Here is a 17,640-nt window from a genome sequence, read left to right on the forward strand (position 1 = left end):
TGAATCTGTTTCTCTGTGTCACCTTCTGGTCTTCCCCTCACATCTGACCCACATTTGTTTAAAACCATCTAGCTGGAAAGTCTCTTTCCTTTTGCAACACAGCTCCCCATGCCCTCTTCACTTTCCTCCTTTTTTAAGGATTCAGATTGAACTCTGTGGGATTGCTGTTCTGCTTTGCAATTACCTCAAGTTCAGGAAGTTCCCAAGGTACAACATAATGCAACATAATGTGTTTCCAAAGTGCCTTTGTTAGTAAGTTGTTTGGATTCAGAACAGATTTTCCCAGCACAAGAAGGCTCTTAGTGGTGTTTACAGTCTAGCCTACAACATCTTACTCAACATACTACACATTTGTTGCATCAGGTATTCACTAAATGCTGGTTGTTGAGTATTTCGGTGTTTTCCAGGTTGCCCTTCAGCACTACTATGTTTGAGCTGAGCTGTTTACTCCCTTGACCGAGCTCTTTCTTTTTTTTTTTTTTTTTGAGACGGAGTCTTGCTTTGTCGCCCAGGCTGGAGTGCAGTGGCACGGTCTTGGCTCACTGCAACCTCCGCCTCCCAGGTTCAAGAGATTCTCCTGCCTCAGCCTCCACAGTAGCTGGGATTACAGGCGTGTGCCACCACGCCCGGCTAACTTTTTGTATTTTTAGTAGAGACGGGTTTTCACCATGTTTGCTACTGAGCTATTTTTATTGTGTGCAAGGCTTCTGCTTGTTCTGGTAAACACATGATCTTTCCTTAGCCCTAGCTTCACAAGTTGTACTTCTCTCTACACTGTTCAACTGCAAGACACCGCAATAATTTTCTGAACACTCAGATGAAATAATACTTTTCGGCCGGGCGCGGTGGCTCAAGCCTGTAATCCCAGCACTTTGGGAGGCCGAGACGGGCGGATCACGAGGTCAGGAGATCGAGACCATCCTGGCTGACACAGTGAAACCCCGTCTCTACTAAAAAATACAAAAAAACTAGCCGGGCGAGGTGGCGGGCGCCTGTAGTCCCAGCTACTCGGGAGGCTGAGGCAGGAGAATGGCGTGAACCCGGGAGGCGGAGCTTGCAGTGAGCCAAGATCACGCCACTGCACTCCAGCCTGGGCGGCAGAGCGAGACTCTGTCTCAAAAAAAAAAAAAAAAAAAAAAAAAAAGAAATAATACTTTTCACATACTGATGAAAATTTAGCCGTAGCCCTGGGGAGGTTTGAGGCACACTAGGCTATTATGGTCTACAGGATGAGACCCACTGAGTAAGGGATGTCACCTTATTAAAACATCCTCTGCAGAGAGAACAGAATCTCTTTGATGGTAGGGGGCAGATTATCTAACAGGTTGTTTGCAAGGATGAGGTTCCTAGCTGGCACACAGAACGGCCCAGTATTAATGTTGAATGCAAGATGAATGAATGAACGGATGGATGGAGGGCAAAGGGTCACAGGAAGACATGTGGGCACACAACTCTCATTGCTTCACAAGGGCTTGAAGCCTGAGTGGGAAGGACTTCACCTCACACAGTATTTCCTTTTTGTAAGGTTACCAGGAAAGCACAACTTTTCTGTGACTTCGTTATTGCTTTGCAGAATTCAGAGAGAACAACGCCTTCAAGACATTTGTTTTACTTTGCATCTTTCTTTACTAAAGGTAGGTCAGTGGTTTTATATCTCAGCTTTGAAAAACAAAGTATCCACAACTATTTGCCCCAGGAGGCCAAGAAGCCTCTTACAAGAACCTTAAATATTTTTGGTTGCTTCTGGGGGCTGTCCGCACCCTCGGGTAGCTTTGGGGTTGAGTTTTCCAGCGTTAGGTCGGGTTTGGAGTAGAGCCTGCCTCCCACGGGTGGTGGGTGTGGGCTGCACTTCCCGCAACCACTTCAAACAGATCTCTGAGGCCAGAGGGACAGAGGGACTGCGTTCTAATACAGAGCTCCGAGGTATGGCTCCGTGAGGCTTGTGGGTACTAGCGGTCCTTTAGTGGGCGCCTTTCCCCATCGGGGCCGACCACCCACCTGGGGACTATCCCAGGCAGGTACGCATCTGCAAGAGCGCTGCCCTTTGCGCGCAGCTCGCGGCCTTGCCGGTTGGGGGCGCTCTCCCGTGGGAACGTCGGACTCAATGGGCGGGCCAGGACAAGGCGGGCCAGGACAGGGCGGGCCAGGACAGGGCGGGCCAGGACAGGGCGGGGCAGGGCGGGGCCGCTACCCCTCGGTCCCTCCCTCGCACTGCCAAACTTGCCTACGGCTCTGGGCGCGCCGCTGCGGTAGCTGGAGAGGAGGGGTTCCGTCGCCCACCCGCCCGCCGCGTCCTTAGCTGCTTGTCCGCACCTAGCTGGAGCCCGGCGCCCGGTCGCCCCGTCGCGCTCGGCCCCGAGGGCATGCGGCAGCTGCAGGAGCCCCCGCTCCCTGGCTCGGCGGCGCGGGTGAACGTGAGCAGTGAGTGAGGGTCAGGGAGCGGGAAGGGTACCCTGAGCCGCTGTCATCCGGGCGCGCGTCGTGGGGAGGCCGGGGCGCAGGGCCGCCCGCGGGGCCCCAGTCGGCGGCTTTTCGGGGTTGCCTGGCTTGCAAGCCTGGGCTCCAGACCCACTACAAACCTCTGGGACAGGACTGTCCCGGCGGGTGTATGGCACAACTCGCTTTTTTCCCACCTTTTTCCCCGCTAGGAGCAAAAAGCAATCTAGATGCAAAACCGGCGTTGCGTCCGCTGCTGAGGGCTGGCGGGCTGGGCGCAGCGGCGGGGAGAGCACGGCACAGGTTGCCTCTGCCTTTGCACGTGTGGTTCTTCCTAAACCCAGTCTCACTGCTGTCGATGGTAATTAGGAAGCTGAGGTTCTCTCGTGAAGCCTAGGGATATAACATTTCTCAGCCTCCAGTTACATCTGGTACTGTGGTGTGTCAGTTGGGGAACAGCTTGAATCATGTGCAGGCTTCTAAAGATTCGGGAACTAGTAACTAGCAACACTGTCGGGGTGGGTATGCCCCCTCACCACCATGAGACAAAAGTGCTTTTGTTCTGTAGCAGAGTTACTTTATTGCTTTCCGTCAACAAGTTGCAGCTACACAAAATTGCTTAGAAATTCCTAACGCGTGTAATTTGAGGAGTGACTGTGAATATTGGAAACAATTTAGTCTTATTAAGGTAATCATTAAAATAGCCCTGAAAAGCATTTGTAGGTCAGTATTCATTTGTTTATTTATTTATTTTTGAAACAGTCTCGCACTATCTTCTGGGCTGGAGTGCAGTGGCGCGATCTCGGCCTACTGCAACCTCCACCTCCCAGGTTCGAGCGATTCTTCTTCCTTAGCCTCCCGAGTAGCTGGAATTGCAGGCACCCACCACCACGCCAGGCTAACTTTTTGTATTTTTAGTAGAGATGGAGTTTCACTGTGTTTACCAGGCTGATCTCGAATGCTTGACCTCGTGATCCACCCGCCTCGGCCTCCCAAAGTGTTGGGATTACAGGCGTGAGCCACCACGCCCGGCCACGTCATTTTTTTTAAACTGAGTTATTTCCATAAAATGTTTTCCCCGTAATTTGTTACTGTCATTACAACGCTTTTCTTCCTCCTGCTTTTCCTCCAAAAGTAGCATTACCTGGTCTTGAGATGTCATTTAGAAATAAAGGGCCTTCTCACGGTTCCGACTTAGTCTGTGTCAGAGAATAAAGTAAATGTCAATTACAGACAGTCTCCTCTTTACAAATTTCATGTACCGCACAACGTTTCATTAATGCATGGACTTTTGTATTGCTAAGAAGAGTTGTTGGGTTTTCCAGCGATCCAGCAACAGTTGCTAACCCTGCTTCCCATGGACAGTGGATCCGATATTGTTTAGTGGTCTGAGTCCAGTAAACAGAGTTTTCCTCTTTTGGGGACAGAAGCGATACAGTTAGAAACACACACCTTGGCTCTGTTAATCCCAGGCTTGTCTAAACAAACTGGACTGTTTTAAAAAGACTAGCAAGCAAACCCTGCCAGTGAGAGTTGTGTACTTGAGATAAGCTTCCAGAGTTGTCTTTTGTGCCTGTGCCTTGAGACGGCAAGGACCTAGTTATCCTGTGGAGATCTGGACATCTAGCCATTTGGACAACATTTATATTGATTGTCACTACCATATAACTAGGAAAATAGGTCACTTTGGCAAAAATTTTTTCTCTTTAGAATTCAAAATTTTGAGGTTTTGATTTAATTATATATGACACTCCTCTTGTCTAAACATTTCAAATGCATTTATCAACTACTACTCTTTTTTTTTTTTTTTATCAGATCAGATCTATTTTAGATATCTTGCTGTTCTGCAAGATATTTGTTAGAACAGGCCTGCATATGTTTTCTGTGAATGGAGACTGAATTGAAACATTTAAGTATGAGATTATTTTTCATGTGTGTTCGCTGGAATCTATTTGAGAAACTACAACATGTTAGCTGTCCATCTCATTTTTCAAAAACACACGTGCACATTGGAAAAATGCACACACAGCATTGTAGCCAGGCAGCACCCAGACACACACTGTCAACATCACTTGTACACACATGCCTAAGGCTGGCTGCTTCTCCTCCAAGTTTCTCAGCCTGCTGCTGAGGAGCAGCAGCGCACAATAACTTAAGACCAGCCTCTTATTTCTTTGGGCTGGGGCAAGGGGAATCACTGTATCTCAAATGGGAATTACTATAACTCAGATTATCCATTAGCCATTCTCCTTGGAGTATACATTAGTTCAAATGCTTTCTGGCCTGTGATTATACCCAACAGAGTGGTTAAGTCTGATTGCAAGCTTCTAAATGACAGAGACCAAGCCCAAGGCATTGTTAATGTGGTGTAAAGGGAAGACCAAGGCTTTGCAGTCAGACCAGCTTTTGTTCCAGTCCAGGCTTTGTGACCTTGGGCACATAGTTTCACCTCTCTAAGCCTTAATTTCCTCATCTGTAAAAATGAAGATTATATCCATCTCCCAAGATTAAAAGAGAAAGCACTGAGCATGGTCTCTCATATACAGGAAGTACTCCTTAAATGCTGGTTGCCCTCTTTTCGTCCTAGATAAAAATTTAAGTATTGACGCTTGTGTAAACATGTGTGCAAATGTATATTCTGGTAAAAGTACAAAGATAGATTTCTAAGCCTTAGGTGACTTAGAGATGTTATACACACTTTTCTTACTTGCTTTCTCTTTTCCTGGCCATGGTCCTTTTGCTCTTCCCTTTGTCATTCCTCCTGCAGGTACTGAGAGCCTCCCCCTTTCCGGCCTTGATGATCCTTTGTTCCTCATCCTGGATTCTGTATTTGTGGAGGAGTCACCCGGAACTCAGTCCTGCTATGGATGGCAGAGATGGTGGTGGGGCTGGGGAGCTGTCTGCATAAGTGCAGAGACTTTGTGCCTTTACAAACGGTGGACTAGAGGTACTTGGAGTCCAGGGTTCTGTGTTTGAATCCTGGTCTCACTTTTGTGAGTTCTTGTGACCCTGAATAGATTGTCATCTTTGAATAAGTTTTTTTCATTTATATAATGGGGATAATAATTACTTTTCTACCTGTCTGCATGGGTTGTTGTTGGGTTCCATTAACTTATGTATGTGAAAGAGCTTTGTACCCTGTGAAGAGCATATAAATGTTGGAAATAAAGAGGCAGAGCATTCAGATGTGGGCCGCCCCAGGCAGGCCCACTCAGCTCTGGCTATTGGGGTTGGCAGTATCTCCACGAGCGTGTTTTGAGTGCTAAGGAGGCACTGCTGCAGTTCCTCCATATTTCTCTCTCCTGTCCTCTGACATCATACTGGACTTTGAGGAGGAAATAGCATCAAAGGTTGAGAAACTGCTCTGTGGGGAATATGACAGGAAGATAAATTTCAGGGCTGAGGTTACCCAATACTACGTGATCGAAGGCATAGGAAAAGTTCCAAAGAAACTTTAATTTCATGTTGGAATTACCTATACTGTCTGCGCATCTCAGTTTTTAGTGGACAAACACAAACAGCTGGCCACCTACCCCACAGGTCGGGAGGAGAGTGCTGATGGCAATGTTGGACAATGTACAGGGTCCACCTATACCATCCTCACTCGCCTGTGCCTTCAGGCTGACTTGGGTGTCTTGTTTACTCTGCAAAGTTCTAAACTGACCCAAGGCAGTGCCCCCCACCCCCAAATTAAGCTAATGATTTAATTCAGTCTGAAATATATTTGTTGCTCTCTACCTGTCCAGGCAAGCTGGTGGGGGGACGGAGGGGGTTAGTACCCATTGAGAGGAAGGTTCTGACATCCTGGGTTGTACCCAAGCCCCTCTTCATCACCCCCAGTCTTGTCCTCCTCTTTATTCCTCTTCCTTGGCTTGCCTCTTGTCCTGTCTGTCTACAGCGTTGAACTCCTCCCTTGCCTATGACCCCTGATACTGCCCTACTCTCATGATCCTGTCATCCCTTTTCAGATGTGAATCATTTGTATACCTCAGACTGGGCCAGACTGGGTGTCACTCTGGACAGCAACCTGCCCAGCGCAGCCTGCCCCACCCCTTCCTGAGGATGTTCATCAGCCCCCCTAATTACTCATCAGCTCGTCCTGTGTCTGCATTGTTCCCTGGGACATTAAGCTGGAGCTTCTACTAGCCCTGGCCTTGACTAACCTATATGCAGATTGACCAGGATGTTATCAAGGGATGGCTTGGCAGGTGGCAGGGCTGGGTTGGAGGGCACATTAGCCCCTCCAGAAGCACACTAGTTTGTCCAAAGGCCTTCCAAGCAAACATGCAGTCTAAATAAAAGCAGTGTACTTGCTTTATAAATGCAGCTTTAAGGCAAGCCCCTGGTCCCCTCTTTTAAGCCAAGCTGTGCCGAAGCACATCCTCTGTAGAAATTCTGGAGCTGCCCCCAGACAGACTCAGACCATGTAATTCAAAGATGGGCAGTGGAGTCTGTCAGCAGCATTCACTCCCCAAGGAGGTAGAAAGCCAGAGTTAAGGCTCAGAGCCATTGGCAGTGACTAGTTATAGAACACCAAAGCAAGGGATCAGATATAGAGTTTATTGGGAACACATCAGTGAATCATTTACCTCCTGCCCTGCTTGATTTTTAATAAGTCATTTCTTTGAATGGGGGTAAGGAAGGCCTTTCTCTGGACCAAAACTATCACATGGGTCTGGTGAAGAGAAAATAAGTAGTATAATCTTCTTCTATATCTCCATGGCATTAGGATTGAAGTCTCAATCTCTCCCTCTCTCTCCCTCCCTCCTTCTCTCTGTCTCTGCCTCTCTCTCTATATATATACACATATATAGACGTATATATGTGTATACATATGTATATATGTGTATTATATATACATTATATATATTATATTATATATGTAATATACATCAGTCTTTATTCTGAGAGGAAGTCATAGACGTTATTCTCCATCACTCTTAAAAACACTCCAGCATAGGCTGGGTGCGGTGGCTCACGCCTGTAATCCCAGCACTTTGGGAGGCCGAAGCGGGTGGATCACGAGGTCAGGAGATCGAGACCATCCTGGCTAACACGGTGAAACCCCGTCTCTACTAAAAATATAAAAAAATTAGCCGGGCATGGTGGTGGGCGCCTGTAGTCCCAGCTACTTGGGAGGCTGAGGCAGGAGAATGGCATGAACCCGGGAGGTGGAGCTTGCAGTGAGCCGAGATCGTGCCACTGCACTCCAGCCTGGGCAACAAAGCAAGACTCCGTCTCAAAAAAAAAAAAAAAAAACAAAAAAACAAAAAACACACTCCAGCATTAAAAAAAAAAAAGAAAAAAGAGCAAGCACTCTGTCCTCCTATATAACCAGCATACATCCATCAAATCAGAAAGTGGACATTGGTACAAAACACTAGCATCCAATCCACAGAGCCCATTCCTATCTCATCAGTTATTCCCCAAATGTTTCTTCTACCTGTCTGATCTAGAATTCATGTTACATGTAGTTACCATGTCTCTTCTGGAATGGTTCCTCAGACTTTCCCTGTTCCTAAAGTGCTTGTAGTTGTATAGATCCTACATGCTGTAGGATGACTCTCAACCTGGGTGTATTGGGTATTTCTTCACAACCTGACTGAGGCCATGTGTTCTTGGCAGGAATCCTTCAGAAATGAAACTCGGCTCTTCTTAGCTTCTCACAACAGAAGGCACATGGTGCCAACCCATCCCACCACTGGGATATTGACCTCAATCACCTGGTTATGTTGGTGTCTGCCAGATTTCTCCACCTTAAATTTTTCCTTTGAAATGTATTGGTATTTGTGGGGAAGTATTCTAAGGTTATGCAAATAGTCTGTTCCTCGTTAAACCTCTACCTACAGACTTACCATATATTGATGACGTCTGCCTGAATCAGCCACTTCTATGAATGTTGCCAAATGGTGATTCTTTTTTTTTTTTTTTTTTTTTAAGACAAGGTCTCACTCTGTTGCCTAGGCTGGGGTGCAGTGGCATGATCTTGGCTCACTGCAGCCTCAACCTTCTGGGCTCTAGTGATCCTCCTGCCTCAGCCCCCCAAGTTGATGGAACTACAGGTGCACACCACCACACCTGGCTTTTTTTTTTTTTGTATTTTTTGTAGAGATGGGGTTCACCATGGTTCCCAAGCTGGTCTCGAACTCCTGAGCTCAAGTAGTCTGCCTGCCTTGGCCTCCCAAAGTGCTGGGAGAGAGTGAGAGCCCCCACTCTCAGCCTCAAATGGCGATTCTTTATTGCCATCACTCTTTCTACATTTGTGAGTTGGCATTCTACTATGAGGAAGAACTTCCTTTTTCTGTCATGTTTTTATTAAGAAGTGTTCATGGATTCCTTATGTATTCAATAAGCTGAAGTCTCCCAATTGTTTTTTATTTTAATGCTCAAGTTGTGCTCAGTTTGGCCAGTGGGGACCCCTTGGAGCCGGCTCCTGTGTCCTTTTAACACATCCCTGTCATTCATTGAGCATTTCATTATTTTCTGGCTCCACCAGATGACCTGGGCTCATCCTGTACTTTCCTTGACCTAGTTAGGCCTCCCTTTTAGTAGAGAATGGTACTTTTGTCTTATTTATATTTTATATATTTAAGGCATACAACATGATATTTTCATGTATTTATCTTGATAAACATAGATATAATGAAGTGATTACTACAGTTAAGCAAATTGACATGCCCATCATCTCATATAGTTACCTTTCTTGTGTTTGTGATAAGAGTACTTAAAATCTACTCTCTTGACAAATTAGCTGAATACAATATTTGTAATTTTAATTTTTTTATAGACAGAGTCTTGCTCTGTCCTACAGGCTGGAGTGCAGTAGCGTGATCATAGCTCTCTGTTGCCTCGGCTCGAGCAGTCCTCCTGCCTCAGCCTCCCAAGTAGCTAGGACTCCAGGTGCTCACCACCATTCCCAGCTAATTTAAAAATGTTTTTTAGAGAAGGGATCTTGCTGTGTTGCCCAGGCTGGCCTTCAACTCCAGCCTCGAATCATCCTCCTGCCTTGGCATGCCAAGTGCTGGAATTACAGGTGTGAGCTACCACACTCGGCCTCAATACAGTATTAGTAACTGTAGTCCTTGTGTTTTACATTAGTGGAAGCAGGGAAAAAGGGAAGATGTAGATTAAAAGGTACAAAGTTGCAGTTATGTAGGATGAATAAGTCTTGAGATCTAATATACAATATGAGAATTGTATTTAGATACCAATACATGGAAGGTTGATGTGCCCATTGTTACTGGGGTATTATTGCTTCTAGATCTTTCAGAGGACAGAGCTAGGAAATATATGTGTATATGTGTACACACATTTATAAATTTTTCTATATTAGGCTGTGTATTATAAAATCATGATTCATACTTATACCTACAATTTCAATCTAACACCCAAAGAGCTTTCTGTTCTTCACCCTTTATATATTTGTACATATCTTCTCTGGCAGTTAGAAAACCTGACTCTCATTATCTTCAATATTTTTGCTTATTTGCTTAAAGTAACCAGTCTTCCAAATGTGAAGGTCATCCTGCCTCCTCTGTGCCCACCACCTTTGCCACTGCCTCTTGTCCTTGGCTGCCAGGCCTGCTAGCCTGTGTCTCTATGTAGCTTAATCGTCAGTCGCCAGTCCCTCTAGCTCACAGCTCTGTGTGGCTTCCCAGCCATAGCTCATGCCTCTGTATACCTCACCAAAGTCCCCGGCCTCACGTTGCATTCCCAGCTACATGCTGATTGCTCAGTTCTGGGGAAGGAAGAAAAGAGAAGGGAAAGGAAGAGAGAAGATAGGAATGGAAGGAAAGCAAAGATAGGAATAGTGTATATATTTTAAACTCTTTTATTATACATTGCCAAATTGCCTTCCCCCAAAGTTCTATTGGTTTACATTCTCACCAACATGTTATGAGGGTACTATTTTCCCCACATTCTTGCCAATACTGAGTAATAGCCACTTGTTTAAATGTTGTCAATCTGATAGCACTCCACTTTTAGCTCTGTTACAGCTCTGCCACACTTAACCCTGTATTATATGTCTCATCTCACCCTCTAGGTCAGGATTTCTCAACCTTAGAACTACTGACATTTTGGACTGGATACGTCTCTATTATGGAGAGCTGGCCTGTGCATTGTAGCATGTGCAGCAGCATTCCTGGCCTCTGCCTAGTAGATGCCAATAGTACCCACCCCCCAAAGTCATAACTAATGCAGATGTCTCCAGATATTGCCAGGAATCCCTGGGAGGTTGAGAGGATTGGCCCTGGCTGCTCTAGATAATGAGTTTCCTGGGGGAATTCTGCATCTTTATACATGTCTTCATGCACCTCTGTCTTTGACTTATATATGGTGAGCAGTGAGGGAACGTTAGCTGGACAGGGATGACGGGAATAAAAGGTTAGGTAGAATCCACTACAACAGGACCAGTGGAACTTGTTCATTGCAAGTATGCAACTCTCCACAAATGCAAATTCCAGGAACATCCAACAGAGGGAAGTGAAGAGGAATGTCAGCAAGGTTAACTTTCCATGGATTGCTATCAGGTGATTACTTGTCTTTCTGAGTTCATTTTCGCCCCTGTTTCGTATAGACAATGAGGTCTGTGGCCTATTTCAGCTGATGTACTCTATTTTGCTGAGGGGGAAAGTAGAATGCTTTAGGAGAAGGTGTTAATTAACGTCATTTAACGTCATTTAACTCAGAGGTAAACTGAGTTTCTTTAGAGCTTTCTCTGAAGCAGGCAAACTGACTAATGGTTGCTAATTTCTGTGATGTATTTAGAGTTTTACTCTGATATTTTCATTTGATTATATGGAATTTCCTCCATAAACGCTTATCAAAAATTCTAAGGAGAGATGTGCTTCAAGATTTTTATTGACATTTACCACAGTCATTATGTTAGAAATGCAAAATGCTTGTTCCCCAGTGCCACAAAGAAATAGCACTTGAACATAAATTTAATTCTCTTAGCAAGGCAATTTTTACTTTCTGCAGAAAGGGTACACTCACCAGCAGTCTTGCCATAAGAGTACACCGAACAAAGGAAAAGCAGACATATTTATTCCTTACACATTTGGGTTGTCCTCACTGCTGTGTCCTGCCTGCATCCATTGGCTAGAGCTGAACCTCACAGTCTAAGCCGATACCCGATTTGCTAACAACCTAAAACTTTTTTAAATAGGTAAAGGCAAGGGAGAGCAAAGGAAAAGAGGAAGTTGCTTACGAAAGATTTAAAGAAGTAATAACATTTCCAAATAAGAAAGGGGCATAGGCTGTGAGCTGGAACATGCCTGTGAGCATGTCCAACAGCTACATAGGACAGGGCTTAACAAAGAGTTATTAACACAAAGCAAGGAGGCTTGAAGAAAGTTTTTAAAAGAAACTATTATTTCTAACATTTATGATTTATTCTTTAACAAGAAGGGAAACTTTGAAAGGAAACTTTATACTTTCCGCAATTGTATTTCTTCTAGTTTCAGTAAATGTTTGCAAAAGGCATTAATGTTGTTATGGAGAACAAATCTATATCTTTCGTTTCTCTGGGGGTCAGGTGACAGAGGCTTTGCTTCCAAAAAGAGGCTCCAATGGTCAGTATTGTTTAAAAAAAAAAAAAAAAAAAAAGCCCTGGGCCAGAAGGATGAGAGCTGGTCAGGGTGAATCAGTCGCCGATTTCTAGATTTCTTCTCTGTTAAATGGAGAATGCGTTCACTGGTATATCAGTGAATGTGTTTTGATGGATTACTCCAAGATCCTGATGGAGTGGTTGAGAGGAAGTGTGGTAATATAGTAAGAATGTTAAACATTAGGTTTTCAACCCAGCTGGCTAAACCCCACTTTCCTGATTGTACATATTCATCTGGGACTCTGGGACTAAAAGGTAGTGAAAAACACCAGCTAGTGACTCTGTGGTAGAGGAGAGAAGACTTTGGCTTTGGGGTGTTATTGTGGTGACCCACCCATTGTGACGGAAAGGATTCTTCCTGTGATCTCCCCTTCCCAGTATTCTCTCTTGGGGTCCCTTTTCCCCAACCTTTTGGGAATAAGCTCACCCTGGAGCTCAGTGGACTTTCTCTGACTCCTCTAGACCTTGGAGTGGACTGGGGCTTTACATTTGCTATGTCATTCACTTTGTCCTAATAATCTGACAAGTTAGATCTTGTCTTTCTTTTACAAAAAAGGAAATTGAGGCTCCATTTTTCAGGTCCCACTGATAATAACAATAATTAAATTAGAACTGTTTGTTAGGGGCTATTCCAAGCACCTTCTTTAAATCTCCTAACAGCCTTAGGAAGAAGTTACCCTTATTATCCCCGTTTTGTAGATGAGGAAATTAAGATAGAGAAGATAACTAACTTATTGGTAAGCAAGGCTTTAAAGTCAGGCTGGCTAGCTCCAGGGCCATGCCCTTTTGCATGTGAATATCCACTTTTCTCTAGCACTATTTTTTTTTATTATTATTATACTTTAAGTTCTAGGGGACATGTGCACAACGTGCAGGTTTGTTATATATGCATAGCACCATTTGTCGAAGAGACTATCTTTTCTCCATTGTAAATTCTTGGCGCTCTTGTCGAAGATCGGTTGATTATGCATGTGTGGGTTTATTTTTGGGCTCTGTAGTCTTTTCCATTGGTCTATATGTCAGACTTTATGCCAGTACCATACTACCGTACATAGCTTTGTAGTATGCTTTAAAATCAGGAAGTGTGAGGCTTCCAGCTTTGTTCTTCTTTCTTATGATTGTTTTAGCTATTCAGGGACCTTTGTGGTTCCAGATGAATTTTAGGATTTTTTTTTATATTTCTGTAAAAAATGTCATTCTGATTTTTATAGGGATTGCATTGAATCTATAGAATGCTTTGGGTAGTATGGACATTTTCACATTATTGAATCTTCTAATTCATGAACATGAAATGTATTTACCTTTATTTGTGTCTTTAAAAATTTCCTTATCAGTGTTTTATAGTTTTCAGTGTATAAGTCTTTTGCCCTTCTGAATAAGTTTATTTCTCAGAGTTTTATTCTTTTTAATGCTATTGTGAATTGGATTGTTTTCATAATTTCCTTTTTTGGATTGTTTGTTGTTAGCGCATAGAAATAAATGCAACTGATTTTTGTATGTGCATTTTATGTCCTGCAACTTTACTGAATTAGTTTATTAGATCTAGTAGATGTTTTGGTAGAGTCTTTGGTGATTTCTTCATATAAGATCATGTTGTCGATGAACAGAGATAATTTTACTTCTTCCTTTCCAATCTGTATGACTTCTATTTATTTTTCTTGCCGAATTGCTCTGGCTGGGACTTCCAATACTGTGTCAAATAGAAGTGGTAAGAGTGGGCATCCTTGCCTTGTTCCTCATCTTGGAGCAAAAGCTTTCAGGTTTTCACTGTTGAGTATATTGTTAGCTGTGGGGGCCATGCTCTTTAAATACTCCGCTCACCTGCTTATCTACTAGTGTTTGGACCTAAATCCTGTGTTCTGCTGCACTGCATTGCTCTCCTCTCCTCGGCCTCCCCTTCCCCCTTTCCACTCCTGCCTCCCTGCTTTGTTTCCAGCAATAGCAGAGTGAACATGGCGTTGTCTTAAGCTTAGTCGCTGCAGCAATGAGCCCGTATTCAGGCAGGGGGATATTCTTTCTTGGACTATAGTTATTTTAGTGTAGTTACAGGATGACTTTGTCACCATTTCTTGTTAAATTGAGGTGTTAGGCATGAACAGTTAATCTCCCAGAATGCCAGTTGTATGTTTCACTGAATTTTTTAGAAATTTTGAGTTATCTAACCTTGGGAAGTGCTATCTGCCATTTATTGAGTGCGTCCTATGTACTAAGCATTTCCTTAAGCGCTCTAGAAATAATTGCTTTAATTTAGTCCATCCAGCAATCCTATACAGTTGTCATCATGATTATGCCAGGTTTAGCAAAGTAAAAGGTTCTGGCCAGATCGGCAGTGTGCCAGGTGAGAACCACGGCTAAAAGTGATGTGCCTGCATCTGACCCAGGTCCAGCTGATGCTGAAGCTTTCCCTTCCCTCCCCTCACCGCCCTGGCCCCGCTGTGCCTCCCAGCCTGCCATGCTTTCCTTTAGCGTTCAGGTGACCCCAGAACTCCACAGGTCTGGCTGTCCCTTCTCTAACCTCCATTTTAAATACTCACTCTAAAATGTCCTTTCTGTTCTTTGTTCTGACAAACATCCACTATACAGTGGACGAGTAGAAACAAGAAAACCACAATAAAACCTCCCATTCAGAAGAATTGAAGACATGTAACAGGGGCCTAAAAATGATGAAACCCTGCTGGGCAGGAATGATTAAGACCTCCCTGTCCTGGCAGTGGAGTCAGTTTCGTGGCTGGTCCATGCTTCTGCTCTCTGGGCGGGGCCTCCCAGAAGCCCTGACTTTGTCTTTGTCCCCTGGGAAGTCCTTCCTTGTTCTGTACCCTCTCTAGCCACATCTGAAGGGTGTGGAAAGTGTGTACTCCTTGGGGGAGAATGAACGTGGGCCTTTCCGGGCCAAACTGTGGCTTCCCTGGCACTACAATTCCTTATAAACTTGATAGACTTCTAGTCAGTTCCACAGGTCAGTTACCGCATCCAAATCCCACTCTGGGTCAAGCTCTTAAGCATGACTTATTTTCCAGCTTCTGTGCTTGGCTCATCTCTCTGCCTCTCTTCAGTAGTGTGTATTCTGAGGTCCTCTGAAGGATGGACTTGGGTGGGAAGATGCACCAATACTCTGATCATTACTACAGACCTGCCTGGCATTGTCCCTTGCAACAGTTTACTGAGAGGCCTTTGAGTTAGGCTGAGAGTGGTAATACTATTTTCTGCTCTTTGGACCTACACGTGCAATTGACTTTTCTGATTCTCCAAGGCCCTCCGTTTCTGGACACTGTCCATTCCTTTCCACCTTTGCTTACATACTTGCAAACAAGTCTTGCCTGAGCTCATCTCTTTCTTGTCTAGCTTGCTAAAAGCTGCAAGGAGCAGCCAGAACAAGCTTATGTTCTGTTTCTGTTCAAGCAATTCTCCTGCCTCAGCGTACCAAGTAGCTGACATTACAGGCATGTGCCACCACGCCCAGCTAATTTTGGAAGATGGGGTTTCTCCGTGTTGGTCAGGCTGGTCTCGAACTCCCGACCTCAGACAGTCCTCCCACCTTGGCCTCCCAAAGTGCTGGGATTACAGGCATGAGCCACCGCGCCCAGCCCATGGTGATGTTTTGATACGTGTATTATATAGTGATCAGATTGATCAGATCAGAGTAATTAAATTGCTATAAACATTTCTGAGTGTTTATTCTGAATTTCCATACTTATTTTCTTGTTGATGGAAACTAGTCCATGGACTACGTGGATTTAGGCTGCCCAAAGGCTTTTCCCTGCTGAGTGTTCAAAGTGGATCACAGGCCTGTTTATGTTCCAACTTGCAGGTAGGGAAAGGAGTACAGAGGAGGGCACCTTCATCGTTTTGGGGCCGACCTGGCAGCAGCATACTTCATTTATGCTCACGTTCCAGTGGCAAGAACCTAGTCACACAGCCACCCTAGCTGCAAGGAGGCTGGAAAACCGAGTGTCCAGTTGGGCATCCTGGTGCCCAGCTTATAAAACCCATTACTCTGTAAGAAAAGGAAAACGTGGGCTGGGCGCAGCGGCTCACACCTGTAATCCCAGCATTTTGGGAGGCTGACGCAGGTGGATCACAAGGCCAGGAGTTTGAGACCATCCTGGCTAACACGGTGAAACCCCGTCTCTATGAAAAATACAAAAAATTAGCCGGGTGTGGTGGCGGGTGCCTGTAGTCCCAGCTACTCGGGAGACTGAGGCAGGAGAATGGCATGAACCCAGGAGGCGGAGCTTGCAGTGAGCCATGATCACGCCACTGCACTGCAGCCTGCGTGACAGAGCAAGACTCCATCTCACAAAAAAAAAAGAAAAAGAAGAAAAAGAAAATGTGATTTAGCAGTGTATCCTGCAGAATATAAAGTGAAATAATAATACATAGAAGTAATTACAAAAGAAGTCACAGGGCAATATGCAATTATGGGCAAATGAGTTAGAACAGCTGTGAGTTTAGTGTCATACCATCCATTGCAGGAACTTCTTAGAAATGGAGCCTGAGGTCCTGCAGCTTCTTTAATGTAGCCTGAGGGTTGAGGCCAGATTAACCATGCAAAGTTCAAGTGAGAAGAGGCTAAGAACCATTCTCAGTGGGAAAGTTCAGAAACCAAATACCTAGGTTTAGAGCCGAGTTTGAATTCACAAAGCTATGTCCAGAGTGATTGGTCAGGAGCAGATTCAAAGGCTGGGAATGCTATAGTAGTCAGGACTTAAATGGGGCCTTAGGGAAAGTGGCTTCAGCAGTCTACCCTGAGCCCCAGAGAAACACCAGAGAGAGGGAGAGCGAAGGGTCCTAGCCAGTGTAGTTTGGACGGAGGCTTTCCAGTTCCAAACCATCCTGCCAACTTGCCAATGCTTTATTACAAACAACCCCGGGGTCCTGAAGTCACCATGATTTTATCCTCTATGTTAAAATCCTGGTGTTTAAAGTTGAAACTTTTTTCCTTATGGTGGCCCCACTATCTTCCAACAGCTGAGCTGAGGTAGGTTGAAAATTCATTTGAGAGTGCATACATGCCGCCCTCATGGTGCCTTTCTTCTTGTTTTAGCTCCAAGGCACACTGGGTTCCTGACATGCAAGTGGTAGCTTAGCATGAAAGAGAGGGCGTGAGAGGTGTCAGGGCTTGTGGTGGTTATTTGGGGTCATCCATATAGAGGAAATAATTTAAGCATTAATATTTTTGGTAGAAGAGAATTTAAAGGGAAAAGAAGAGAGGGCTGAGAACTAAGTCTAGAAGTGTCTACTATTCAAGTCTGGTGGAAGAACAGGAGACAGGAATACTGAGGACATTGGGAAAAACCAAGAGAGGCAAGTCACTGAGGCAGCAGGAGGGGAGTTTGAAGAAGGGAATAACTGTTGTCAACTTCCACAGTGAAACCAAAGAAAAAAAGGCTGTAAACAGAAGATTTAGGAATTATTCAATCAAATTGAATATTTAAAAAAAATTTTATGTCAGATTCTGTTTGTGGTTCAAAAATCAGAGAGACAGAAGGATACCAGCCCTGTTCCTAACAAGTTTAGAAGTGAGTTAAGTCAAATATTTAATAAAATATGTTGAATGTCATGTGAGGTCATAAGTATTTCTCAGCCTTTTTTTT

At 44.5% G+C, this 17,640-nt stretch overlaps 1 protein-coding gene across 1 annotated transcript in view; it reads left to right on the forward strand.

Annotated features, from left to right (window-relative positions):
- Positions 1–2,216: 2,216 nt before the first annotated feature.
- The window catches only part of LPAR3 (lysophosphatidic acid receptor 3), a 79,693-nt gene continuing 64,269 nt past the window's right edge, over positions 2,217–17,640 (forward strand). The window contains exon 1 of the mRNA XM_001107923.4: positions 2,217–2,421. The gene's annotated coding sequence lies outside the window, so the exon portion shown is untranslated. The remainder of the gene's footprint in view (positions 2,422–17,640) is intronic.

The sequence above is a fragment of the Macaca mulatta genome, chromosome 1 (assembly GCF_049350105.2).
Source record: "Macaca mulatta isolate MMU2019108-1 chromosome 1, T2T-MMU8v2.0, whole genome shotgun sequence".
Lineage (NCBI taxonomy): Eukaryota > Metazoa > Chordata > Mammalia > Primates > Cercopithecidae > Macaca > Macaca mulatta.